The following is a 14,756-nucleotide window of genomic DNA, read 5'->3' as shown; positions in this document are numbered from 1 at the left end:
CTGTAACGTATATGACCATTACTTCTTGTAACTCTAATGGTCATTAGTGCCTTGTAACTCATATGACCATTAGTTCTTGTAACTCTCATGGACATTAGTTTCTTGTAACTCATATGGCCATTAGTTTCTTGTAACTCATGTAACATCTACCCACATTATTACTCCTCATTCTACCCATTGATTATATGGAAGACTTCTTCACCTATAAATAGTGGTGTTTCTTCCTTTGTGAAGGATCCCAAGTAGAAGTGAAATAATGTAAGAAAAGATGAGAAGTTTATATTGAAGTTAGTGTAGTGAAAGAGAGAGTTGAGACAAAGAAAATATTCTAAGTCTTCAACTATAGTCACTATACAAAAGAGAGTATTATATGTTGAAGGAAGGTGTTCTTTTTGTGGAGCTTTGAACTCTTTAACTAATCCAGAGTTGTTTGAGTTGTACGACGTTGTTGGACTGTTGTATCCTGGAGGGGACAAGTCAAGAGTGATATTGCTGGATCGGTGTAGATTATGCCGCAGTAGGCTTGAATCTCCTTAAAGAGAGCGAGATATCCGCGCCTCAGCCTAAATATTTGCTTTTTTCATTTTTGTCATTTTCATTTTCAACTGTAATTTATTATATTTGGGGTATATTACACAATCATGTGAGAATTATTTTTTGTCTAATCACACATATAATTTAATTGAGCATTCTCACTTGTTTACTTGTTATTCTGTGTTTTGTACATAATAGTAATATACTAATGAACTAATCCGCGCTTCGCGCAGTTATAAAAGATGATAAGATGTCATTTTATATTTATCGAGACATATAATTGATTTGATAGAGAAAAGTGTTTAGTTAGTAGTTAGATGACTTTCAACAAAGTCATAGGTTACTCTTTTGAACCAAAAGAAAATATAAACTTATGACAATAATTTTTTTATATAAAATACAAAACAAAGATAAATCATAAAGAGAACAACGAAAAAAAATAATGCAATATTATTCTTACAATCTTAATCATTCAAAATAAAATAAAAAGTACGAAATCAATACACAATCTTTCGAGATCTTGTCGACATTCATTTCCACAAGTCGATCACCATTCAATAGACTTTATTTTATTCTTCAAGTCAAACTAACGAACGAATAAAATAAGTACTGGAAATATAACAATTTAAAAGGCTAATGTGATCATTTATTCAAAGTCTTACTATGCTTTTATTTATAGGATTATAATTTGAATAACAAATAATGTCATGAATATGACTATTAATTATTTTAGAGATAATGATAATAAAATTATGGAAGTAATGAAAATAATGGTCATTAAGTTTTGCATTAAAGAATATAAATGAACAGATAATTGACATATTTATTATTCAATCATAAAAAATAGAGAATTGTAAAAAGAACAAAAATAAGAAAAAATAGAATTATTAGCCAAAGATTATAATAAAGATGAAAAACACTAGAGACACAAGACAATATTGTGTAGATTTTAGTGTTATTTAAAGTTTGTAATAAAGGATTTATACTTGAAAATTAAGAAAATTATATTTAGATATTTTGAGGATGTAAAAGGACAAAAAAGAAGAAGAAATAATTATGTCCAACAAAGTCATAAGTGTTGTAAAACAAGAGAAAATACAAGAATACTTAAACAATAAAGGGAGACAAATGGTGATGGAAAGTATAAAATAGAGAATAGTATTTTATCTCGTTTTGTTGTGTCTTTCACAAGGGAGAAGCATACCCTTTAATAGGATGTAGAAATCACCCGTTTACATGTTAAATAAAATACGTTAGAAGCTCTTTAAGAGATACATTAAATGGGACATTACATTAGGTGTAGATTGAAAAGAAACATCCACACAATTAAATGGATTTGTAACACTCCTCCTTGGATGTTTATAGATAATGTGCCTCATTAAAATCTTACTAGGAAAAACTCAATGGGGAAAGCCTAGTGAAGGAAAAAGAGTAAAAAAAAGCCTAGTGAAGGAAAAATACTACACACTTATTGTAATACGTCTTGAGTGTTGCCTCATTAAAAACCTTACCAGGAAAACCCAATGGGACAAAACCTTGGTTAAGGAAAAAAGAGTACAACGCGTATTTTACTCCCCCTGATGAAAATTTTATTTGATATCTTGGAGACGACGAATTTCAATCTTATATCTTAGCTTCTCAAATATTGACGTTTGCAATGCCTTGTTGAATAAATCTATAAGATTATCACTCGAACGAATCTGTTGCACATCTATCTCACCATTTTGTTGAAGATTATGTGTGAAAAAGAACTTAGGTGAAATATGCTTTGTTCGGTCTCCATTGATATATCCTCCCTTTAATTGAGTTATGCAAGCAACATTATCTTCATACAATATTATTTGAGTCTTTGTTTGCACATAAAGACCACATAATTGTAAAATGTGTTGAGTCATTGATCTCAACCATACACACTCTCGATTGGCTTCATGAATGGCTATTATCTCTGCATGATTTGAAGAAGTAGCAACTATTATTTGCTTCATCGAACGCCATGATATAGCAGTACATCCATATGTGAATAAATAACCTATTTGAGATCGGGCTTTATGTGGGTCAGACAAATAGCCAACATCTGCATAACTGATCAATTCTGACTTGGATGCATTAGAACACAACAATCCCATATTAATTGTTCCTTGAAGATATATGAATATATGCTTAACACCTTTCCAATGTCTTCTTGTTGGACATGAGCTGACTCTCGCCAATAAACTTACTGCGAAACAAATATCTGGTCGGGTATTATTGACAAGGTACATTAGCGCCCCAATATCACTGATATATGGAGTTTCATCACCAAGAAACTCTTCATCCTTTTCTTGAGATCGGAATGGATCTTTATTTATGTCAAGAGATCTCACAACCATCGGGGTACTCAATGGGTATGATTTATCCATGTAAAATCACTTCAAAACCTTTTCAGTATATGTTGATTGATGGATAAATATTCCATTTGTCAAATGTTCAATCTGAAGGCCAAGACAAAATTTTGTCCTACCAAGATTTTTCATTTCAAATTCTTTCTTCAAACACTCAACGACTTTCTGAAAGCTCTTTAGGAGTTCTAATGATGTTCAAGTTATCAACATAAATAAATATTATTACAAATTTAGATTTTGACCTTCGAATAAAAATACAAGAACAAATGAGGTCATTCTTATACCCTTCCTTTAGCAAGTATTCGCTAAGACGATTTTACCACATTCGCCCTGATTGTTTCAATCCATATAAGGATATTTGAAGCTTTATTGAACAACTTTCTACTGAATTTTTATATGCTTCAGGCACTTTAAGTGCTTCAGGAATTTTCATAAAAATATTGTGGTCTAGTGAGCCATATAAATAGGTTGTGTCAACGTCCATTAGATGCATTTCAAGCTTTTCATGAGCTGATATATTTATTAGATACCTGAAGGTAATTGCATCTATCACAGGAGAATATGTCTCCTCATAATCAATGCCAAGCCTTTGCGAAAATCCTTGTACCACAAGTCGTGCTTTATATCTTACGACTTTACCATTTTCATTGCATTTTCGCACAAAAATCCATTTGTACCCAACTGGCTCGACATCTTCAGGTGTTCAGACTATTGGTCCAAAAACTTCACGTTTTTCAAGTAAAGCCAATTCTATTTGAAATGTTTCCTTTCATTTTGACCAATCATTTCTCTATCTACATTCATTGATAGATTTTGGTTCTAAATCCTCATCTTGTTGCATTATTTCAACTGTAACATTATAGGTAAAAATATTATCCACCACAATATTATTTCGATTCCACCATTTTCTCGTCGAGACATAATTTATAGAGATTTCTTCATTCTCATTATTTTCAGGTACATAGACCTCCTTAGTGGTGTCATCATTTATTATGTCTCAAAGCTCTTCATGAGCAAGTGCCTCCATATTATGATCATCTTGATCATTTATTCCTTTCCTTTTATGAGGATTTTTATCCTTAGAACCAATTGGCTACCACATTTTAAGTGTGGTCCAGACTCGTTTGCTTTAACATTTTGTCCTATCGAGACATCAACTCGAACTTGAGCATTAGCAGCTGGGATATATGATTTAGTAACCCTTGGAAGGTTAGTAAATGCATCCGACAATTGATTTGCAATCTTCTGCAAATAAATTATCTTTTGAACTTTTTGCTCACATTGATTTGTTCGAGAATCTAAATGAGGTAGTGAAAGTGAATTCCAATCAATCTCATTTCCCAACTGCTATTGTTATCCCCCTAATGTTGGGTATACTGATTCATCAAAATGACAATCAGCAAACCTTGCCGTAAATAAATCTCCAGTTCTAGGCTCCAAATATTTTATAATAGAACGAGATTCATACTCAACATATATCCCAACCCTCTTTGGGACCCATCTTTGTGCGTTGTGGTGGAGCAATTGGAACATATACCGCACAACCAAAGATTCTAAGATGGGAAATATTTGGCTCCTGACCAAAAACCAATTGCAATGGGGAGATGTAATGATAACTGGTTGGCCTTATGCGCAAGTGACGTTGTATGCAAAATAGCATGTCCCCAAACTGTAACAAACAACTTTGTCCTCATCAACAATGGTCTAGCTATCAATTGAAGACGTTTAATCAATGACTCTGTTAGACCATTTTGAGTATGAACATGTGCAACATGATGTTGAACTATTGTTCCAGTGGACAAACAATAATCATTAAATGCCTGAGATGTAAATTCACCAGCATTATCAAAACGAATTGTCTTTATTGCATAATCTGAAAATTGTCTTTTAAACTTATTATTTGAGCCAACAACCTCACAAAAGTCATATTGCGAGTTGACAATAAGCACACGTGTGACCATCTTGTAGATGTATCTATCAAGACCATATAATATTTAAATGGTCTACATGCAGGGTGAATTGGTCCACATATATCACCCTATATTCATTCCAGAAATGCAGGGGATTCCAGCCCAACCTTATCCGATAATGGTTTGATAACCAACTTTCCTTGAAAACAAGCAGCGCAAGAGAATTTCTTTGATTGAAGAACATTTTGATTCCTCAAAGTATGCCCATGTGAATTCTCAATTATTTTACGCATCATATTATAATCGGGATGGCCAAATCGGTCATGCCAAATGATAAAATCATTAGAACCAATAAACCTTTTGTTTACTACAATTCAACTGTACCAATATTTGTATGGTACAACCCAAAAGAAAGTTTTATGCAATTTTTCATGCACAGTTTTCTTCTCCGCATTTGTTGTAGTAATATAAAGGTATTCCACATTTCCTTAATTTGCAGTCTCAACGTGATAGCCATTTTGGCGAATAACCTTGAAATTTAATAAGTTTCTTTGAGACTTACTACAATACAATGCATTATTAATTATCAATAATGTTCCTCCATGTAGTAATAGGGCCGCTCTTTCATAGCTCTCAATCAATTTTGTACTACCGGGTATTATATTAACATATGTCTTTTTCACAATTAAATAAGAGAAATATCTCTTTTCTCTTAGTATTGTATGAGTTGTGGCACTATCTCCATTACTAATCTTGGATCCAACTGAAAACTGGGAAATTTTATTTATCTTCATAAAAATACATAATAAGAAGTACGAAACTTAACAAAAGAAAATTAAAGTACATGAACTTTAAGTAAGACATTAAAAACACATAACAACATTATTCATTTCCCAATTCAAATTATCAATCTTCAGTTGTGATCCCCAAAGAAGTCCTCAGCTTCTAGATGAGTAATATCATCGAGCCCATCAAAAGCATCATCTTTCAATGCAAAATTTGCCTCAACATTCTCATCATATTTTTAAGAAGATCCTGCTTGAGCAGCATCTTTGAGAGTCAAATGTGACTCTGCTCGAAATATATTAGAAGATGAGGCACCACCTTTATTTCCTTTCCTCTTAAAGGAATTTTGATATAGCCTGACAAAATGCTCAGGTGCTCGACATTCATTTTTTCAGTGACCTTTAAGGCCACAACGATGACAGTGATCGCCATTGCCTTTTAAAGGATTATTTTGAGAACCCATATTGTTCTCCCTTTGTTATGACCACCACCTCGACGATTATTATATCGTCTTTTGCCCTTACTAAGCCCACACACATTATCATGTCCCCGATTATTTTATCGTATTTTAGACTGTTCGTGTGCTTCTATCTCGTGTGCTTCCGATAACGGGACACTTCTAGTGGGACGGGCTTCATGATTTCTCATTAAAAGGTCGTTATGTTGCTCCGCCACCAGAAGGCATGAGATCAATTCAGAGTATTTCTGAAAACCTTTATCACAGTATTGTTGTTTTAATATCATATTAGAGGCATGGAAAGTAGTTAGTGTCTTTTCCAACATGTCCTCATTTTTTAGAGTTTCCCCACATAATTTCAATTGGGAAGTGATTCTAAATACAACAGAGTTATACTCAATTACAGTTTTATAATCTTGAAATTGTAAGTGCATCCACTCATAACGAACCCTTGGCAATACCGTTGCATTGAGGTGGTCATACCTCCCTTTCAAACCTATCCACAATTCCAGTGGATCTTTTACTGTCAAGTATTCAACCTTCAGTCTTTCATCAAGATGATGACAAAGGAAAATCATAGCCTTCGCTTTATCCTAACTTGGTGTCTTATTCCCTTCGATTATACTATCACCAAGACCCTTAGTGGTAAGGTGAATTTCAGCATCAAGTACCCATGACAAATAGTTCTTTCTAGAAATGTCAAGTGCCACGAATTCAAGTTTTGACAAATTCGACATGATGAAAACTATCATAAAATAATTGAGTTAATATTATGATGTTAGTTTCTTTATAATGAATGGTAAATTAATGTTCAAATAATAAAGTATAATATGATTATGGAATATATTATATGTTATATGAATGTACATTGAATGTTTCCAAGCATGTAAACTCATGAAGTATTGAAACGGTAGACTTAATATATTTTCTTAATTCTTCTACAATATTTATTACTTGTTTCAATAGATATTAACACCAAAGGTTTGTAAGAATTTCAGGTCATATTTAATACAATACAATTCTTCTTTATGACACACAAATACTTATCATAAATGTATGACAAAAAATATTACTAGTATTTTAACTAGCATGCTATCGTATTGCTTAGTAATTAATTTAGAGTTATAAGTTAGTAGCATATAAATAGCATAATAATATAAATCTGAAATGTATTGATTATTATGCCTAGTAAAGTATCACAATAATACCTAAAGCAAGTTATGTATGCAGTAATTAAATAGTAGATCAAAGACTTCTGTAAGTCCTATTAGAGATGTTATAAACATATAAATGTATACCTGACTCGAAAAGAAAATTGATTAACTTTTAGGAAAAAAGATAATTCCAAATTAAGTAGGTCTTAATTGGTTTGAAACCGTGTTGAACATGTCTTCAACCTCGTTCCATTGGATCATTGAATCATGTGCTCTTATACCACTTGTTGGATTATGAAGGTGAATTAGACGACACATAAAACTATACTAAAAACATAATATTATTATATGATATGACCAATTGGCCATATAATTAAAAACTAATAAAAATACTTTAAAACTGTAGAGAGTAAAATCTCCCCATAAACAAACTCTCTAAACAACTACATTGTGAATTTTATTGTGTTCTGCTATGAGAAGAGGGGTGTTCAATTTATAGAGTTCCAAATCTTTCCTCTATGGAAAGAATAAATCAAATATGAAAGAAAATTATATTTTCCTTTCAAGAAATGTAAAAACATTTATGATAATGTTTTGGATTTTCTTGAAAAATAAACTTCAAATAATGTAAGAAAATCAGGGCAAAACCCTAACAAATCTTCCCTTTTGGCTTGAATTTTCTGGCAAAATAATCTTGATCCTCTTTTTTCACACAATCTTCATGTATCACTGTTGCTTACCATGATTTAAAAAAATGATATGAGTTAGAAATTGAAGTCCTGTGTTAAAACTTATGAGCATGGTTAAAAGTGAAATTCATGCGTTAAAAGTAATATGCATGAGTTGAAAGTGAAGCTCATGCGTTAAAAGTAAGATGTATTAGTTAAAAGTAAGATGTATTAGTTAAAAGTAATATGCATGAGTTGAAAGTGGAGCTCATGCGTTAAAAGTAAGATGTATTAGTTAGAAGTAATATGCATGAGTTAAAAGTGGAGCCCGAGCATTAAAAGTTTGTTGGGATGAAAGCTGGAGCCCATGCTCTAAAGTAAGCATGAGTTGAAAATTTATTTTGTTTTAAAAGATGGAGGCGCAGCAGGATATGGTTGAAAATATATTTGAAATTATTTTCCACATGTAGTAACAAAAAAATCTTAATTATCATCAAATTTATTGCAAATTGATTTGAAACCACATTGAACAAGTCTTCAACCTCATTCCATTGGATCATTGAACCATATGCTCGGATACCACTTGTTGGGTTATGAAGGTGAATTAGACGACACATAAAACTATGCTAAAAAATATAATAATATTATATGATATGACCAATTGGCCTACATAATTAAAAACTAATAAAAAGACATTAAAATCGTAGAGAGTAAAATCTCCCCATAAATAAACTTTCTAAACAACTACATTGTGAATTTTATTGTGTTCTGCTATGAGAAGAGGGGTTTTCAATTTATAGAGTTCTAAATCTTCCCTCCAAGGAAAGAATAAACTAAATATGAAAGAGAATTATATTTTCCTTTCAGAAAAAGTTCAAGCATTTATGGTAATACTTTGTTTTTTCTTTAAGGAAAGAAATAAACTTCAAATAAGGAAAGAAAATCAGGGTAAAACCACAGATAACGTGTTATAAAATAAGAGAAAATACAAGAATACTTAAACAATAAAGGGAGACAAATGGTGATGGAAAGTATAAAGTAGAGAATAGTATTTTATCTCTTTTTGTTGTGTCTTTCACAAGGGTGAAGCATACCCTTTTATAGGATGTAGAAATCACCCGTTTACAATGTTAAACAAAATACGTTAAAATCTCTTTAAGTGATACATTAAATGGGACATTACGTTAGGTGTAGATTGAAAAAAAAACATCCACACAATTAAATGGATTTGTAACAATAAGTTACTATCTTTAACCAAAAGAAATTATAAATTTACAACCGTCAAAACTTTATTTAAAAAAATAAAATAAAGAGAATTCACGAGAGAACTAAAATAAATACAATCTTAATCATTAAAACATTAAAAAATTCTGAAATCAATATACAATCTTTCGAGTTCTCGTTGATATCCACTTCCATAGGCTATAATCACCATTCAATAGCATTTATCTAATTCTTTCAAGAACCAAAACATTAAAATAATAAGCACTAAAAACATACCTTAAAATGTTAATGTACTCATTTCAACAAAATATTACAATATTTCTATTTATAGGATTACAATACAGAATACCAAATATTATCATGAATGTGACTATTAATTATTTTAGAGGTATAATAATAAAAAGTCATGGGAGTGATGAAAATAAAGACCATTAAATTTTACATTAATTTTTTTTAAAAAAAAAAAGACTTTTAAGCAATTTGACACTAAGTTTTTCATATAAAATTTGTGTTACTTGAAACTCTTTTCAATTTACAATAAAATTCAAGTAATAAAACATAGGATTTACATGTAAATAAAAAAGAAAAATAATTCTACCTTTCCGCCAATAATCTTTTCAGAGCCTATTTAGATTTTTCTCACTAAATTGCTAGATGGAAATTCTATCCGTTTATCAAACATCATAGAAAAGATGGATTTTTCCAATTCAACAAGAAAACACCTGCAGTAAAATAATCAAATCTCATATAAGTAAAGAAAATCTGAAATCAATATATAAACTATAAAATGCTATTTTAAAAAGTTATAACAAAAAATTGTGATTCTTGATCAAAAAGATGAGCAAGCTTCACCTAGTTAATCTCTTGTTCAACTATACATATAAACTTAATCATTTCTTTTGTATCAAAATTTCCTAATGCCTCTATTTATAGGACATAATATGGAGTACCAAAAGATATCATGAACATGACAATTAATATGAATTAGGATTTATGATTATCAAAGGTCATGTGAGTTATGAAAATAAAGATAATTAAGTTTTTATATAAAAGAATATGAATAAGTGGAATAGTAATTAACACATTCATTTTTGTACAATAATAATTAAAGAAAATAGAAAAAAATGTCAAAAAATTGAGAAAAATAAATAAATAGAATCCTTGGCCAAAGAGAGGTGACACATCACTTTTCATTGATCTAGTTTTATGCTATAAATAGATTGTATATGTAATGGCATCCCGCTAAAAATTATTTAAAGAAGATATTTCACGTGTGCACCAAAAAAATCTTGGAGAATTGTAATTAACCTTAATTCAATTCGATAAGGAATTGAAAATCAAAATAAGAAAAGTTTTCATAAAAGAATCAGATGGAATTCGCTATTTGTTTATTTATGAGAAGGACTAGTGAACTTGTCCGTGCTTCGCGCAATTATAAAAAGTGATAAGCTATGAATAATTTTATTAAGTATCATATAGATGAAGATGTGTTTGCAATATAATCGTTAGATCTTATTTTTTAAAAACGAAGAATAATATATAAATTCAATGCATAATTAATCTTTGGAGTTTTTACTGACATCCACTCCCATAAGTTGATCATAATTCAATAGTTTGCATCTTATTTTTTTGAGTCAAACTAAAATATGCAAATAATAAACATAAAGAATATAACAACAATAAAAAAAAATCAATGTGATGATTTCTACAAAATTTGTCAATATCTCTTGAAAATATAACAATAAAAAAAAATTAATGTGATGATTTCTATAAAATCTAACAATATCTTTATTTATACGACTATAATATAAAATATCAATATGATTATTAATTACTTTAGAAATTAGAAAAATAAAAAGTTGTTAGTGTAATGAAAATAAATATCATTAAGGCGTATATTGAAGAAGTGACTTTTTAGTTCTTAACATTGTATTTAATATAATTAATAGAATTAAAGAAGTGAGTTTTAAAGGTTTTTAATGTAACACATAAATGATGAAAAAATAAAGAAAAATCCCCCCCAAAAAAAAAGAAAAAAGAAAAGATTAATTATTAATTAATGATCAGTTATACTTTCCCAAAAATAAGGAATTCAAAAGCTACCGTTTTGCCTAAACATAAACATATATTTCTTAAATATTTCTCTTCCTTATATTCCTCTTTTTACCTTTTATTTTTGTAGTTTTATATATATATATATATATATATATATTAAAATTTATTTTCACAAGAAAATCTAAGCTCCTGCCACTCAAAAAAAGATGAAGTGTAAAAATTAAAAAGAATAAGTTATAAATAAATTTCTGACAAAAATAACAAACTACAAAAATATGAAAATCTTTGAAAATGATTGTGATAGAGATTTATCAGAATTTAAGAAGTGTTTTATTTTTTAATAAATGAAAGAAATTTAGGAGAAGGAAAAGAAAAGTTTTAGGAAAATTAACTAATATTATTTAATTAATGATGAAAAATAAGATATTTTAATTTTCTTCAACATTTTACAACAAATTAAATGAGATTGATTGAGAGAAAATTAATGGGGAGAACATATTTATGGTAATAAAAAGGAGACATAAATAATATATATATATATATATATATATATATATATATATATAGAAATAGAAGGTATAATATTAAATTATGGTAATAAGGATTAGAGTTAAATACGTTTTTTTCTTTTTAGAAAATTAAAAAAATAGAAGGTAGAAAAAAGAATTTGAGGAAAAGTAATAAATTGTAGTAAGAATAAAAAAAGATGAAAAGTAATAAATTATAATAATGATGAGAAGAGATAAATAAAGTATTTTAATTTTTTTTTTCAGATTTCATAGATTAGAGAAAATAAAAAATTAAAATATGTAACAAATTAAATAAATCATTAATTGCAAATTAAACTTAAATTTTAATTATATTACATGAAATCGTTTCTTCCTTTTCCTTTTCCTTTTTCGTATTCCTCTTCATTATTTTTTCATTTTCCATTTTCTTCCATCACTCTAGTCTTTATATATTGCCTACTCCAATCTATCATTATCTCCTTCTAGGAAAATCTCTCATGTTCAATTTCTCTCTAAAATACTTCATCATATTCTGCTCCAATGAAAAAGGATAAAGAAAAGGGAATAGAAAAAAGTTACAAAATATATCAAATTTTTTCGTGACCTCAGTATACAATATTTACAAGTGTTTTGATTTTCGTGAGAATCCATTGATCACTTAGTCATACTCAACCGCAATTAACTATTTCGATTGTCATCACAACAGAAAACCTTTCTGATCAACCTTCTTACCATGGTATAAGTGTAACATTCAACAAATGTTCGATAATTTCATGATCATATTGCTAGTGTTTTTACGTCTTGAAGGTAATTGAGTGTGTTGATGATATAATAGGATTAGAGCAATATTAACACTTAAAATTACAAAATTGGCAGTAATATTGACACTTGAAATTACAAAATTGGCTTTGATTCATATAGGCCTTGGTTGCCTGATTATTTACTCTATCTATTTTATGGAAAGAGAGAAATGTAGAACATATGTTATTTTGTATGTGTTTATATAGTATTCAAAAGTTAATGTTAAATAACTTTTCAAATTCTGTAATTAAGTGTAAATAATAAATCTTCTTAAATTTTACAATTAAGGAAAATGTTTTTAATGTAAAAAATTGATAACTGAAGCTTTTATGTGTATGATTTAATGAGGGAATGATTAAATACTATGCTTTAAAATTCTGCAAAAACATTAAATAATATTTTATGTTTTAAAATGAAAAAAAGCTATAAAAAAAAACCACAAAAAAGATAAATAGAGATCCAGCCCTTAGAGGCATGCCACATCAGCGATTCTAGATTCAGATTTATATATATAGATTAGCATAGGAAGGTTGTAAACAAAGCTGGAATTTGGGTCCAATTCGATTCTAACGTGTGTGAGATAAGGAAGTTTAAAATCATACCAGGAAGACAACAATGTGCTACAGAACTCTTTTAACACCCTTCTGCATAACCCATGTTTAAACAATTGGAGTATGAATAACATAAAACAAGAGCTTAACATTGTGAAATACAACAACAAAGTTGAGTTTAACTATAATATCATTAAAAGAAAATGAAAATTGGACTGGACTTAGTTTGCAAAGGCTCTCGTGAATATTAATAAAAATTTCCAAATTAAGGTAAGATATTTTACTAAAAAGGAATTCGTCAAATTTCCCATATTTTTCCGTTGATTTTGGAAACTGATTCCCTTGTCACTAAGAAAGTGTTAGATGGAGTGTGGGAAGTTCCTTGGTCGATTTCAGTAGAAGTCAGGGGTATTAAGAGCATGTTAGAGACTTACAATGTGGAGATTAAACACATATTCAGGGAAGTGAACAAGCTTGCGGATTTTTTAGCTAACAATGTTAATTTTGCAGGTACAAATAGAATTTTTAATAGTTTGCAAGAATTACCACAACAGGCAATGGCTATTATTCAGCTAGAGAAGAGCAAAGTTCCTAATTTCAGCTTACAAAAATATCAAAATCACAGAGTTCACAACATGAATGGAAAGCTAGCTATGAGGCATAAGTCAATATATAGTTAACAGTGAAATATCAAATTCATCGAAGCTTGAAATATCATATTAGAAATTCATCGAAGCTTGAAATATCAGATTCTAAATTCATCAAAGCTTGAAATATTAGATTCTAAATTCATCGAAGCTTGAAATATCAAATTCTAAATTCATGCTTAGATTCTTTAGCTTCGAATTCATATGGTCGATTAGGAGGGTCCTTAAAGGTCAAAGAGAAGCATACCTGCTAGATCTTAGTGTTGATGTAGGGGTATTAGCTCTTAGGAGCTCAATCTGCAGAAGACGAAGTGACGGTTGATTAATTCTCTGGCATTTAGTTCTTTCTTATGCTTAGTATTGATCTAGGGCCTTACCTTGATGACAAAACCGAAGACGCAAGTTGTGAGCTGAAGAAGTCTTCAAAGAGATCGAATTCATGGCGTTTGTGAGACTTGTAAACGCCTTTTGAGGATGTCACTCAAGCTCAGGAGCTTTGCTGTTGAAAGATTATTGTTATTGGGAGGCCATCGGAGTTTGAGGTTGCCGACGCTAATGGTGTTCCGACCATCGGTTCCGTCTGTGGGGATTGAACCCACGACCACGTGGTTAAAAGCCATGCGCTCTACCACTGAGCTAAGACGGCCCAATTATTATGAATTTGATGTCACGACTCAAAAATGGACGTGATGACACTTGTCTATTCCCACCAAGACAAGTCAGTCTCAACCAAAAAAAGCAAAACAAATGCAGAAGATAAAGTAAGAACAAGATAAAAGCAGAAAACTTATTCTTTCTATTGACACCCCAAAACATGGTTGTCACGTGTACAAGTCACTAATACAATAAGTGCGGAATTAAGAAATACGTACAAATCTCAACCTTTGTTTTTCAAATAGAAAAAAGAATAAAAAAGAAGAACTAGAGAGCCCGCTAGGATGACAAACAGTTACCTCTCAACAGTTCTCTGACAAGCCTCCGAGATGGGAAAGAAAGAGCAATCACACGGAATCGGACTCGAAACCTACACAAGTGTAGAAGCAAGGGGTGAGTACCAACAATACGGTACCCACCAAACA

At 30.1% G+C, this 14,756-nt stretch overlaps 1 protein-coding gene and 1 non-coding gene across 2 annotated transcripts in view; both read right to left on the bottom strand.

Annotated features, from left to right (window-relative positions):
* LOC125828933 (disease resistance protein RGA2-like) overlaps positions 1 to 14,756 on the bottom strand; it is a 149,808-nt gene that overhangs the window by 21,947 nt on the left and 113,105 nt on the right. The window lies entirely within an intron of this gene.
* TRNAK-UUU (transfer RNA lysine (anticodon UUU)) lies at positions 14,252 to 14,323 on the bottom strand. Its single transcript has one exon. It is a non-coding gene; the product is annotated as a tRNA-Lys (tRNA).

The sequence above is a fragment of the Solanum verrucosum genome, unplaced genomic scaffold (genome assembly GCF_900185275.1).
Source record: "Solanum verrucosum unplaced genomic scaffold, falcon-dt-bn FXZP01000067.1, whole genome shotgun sequence".
NCBI classification, from domain to species: domain Eukaryota; kingdom Viridiplantae; phylum Streptophyta; class Magnoliopsida; order Solanales; family Solanaceae; genus Solanum; species Solanum verrucosum.
This window is presented reverse-complemented; position numbering and strand designations above follow the sequence as displayed.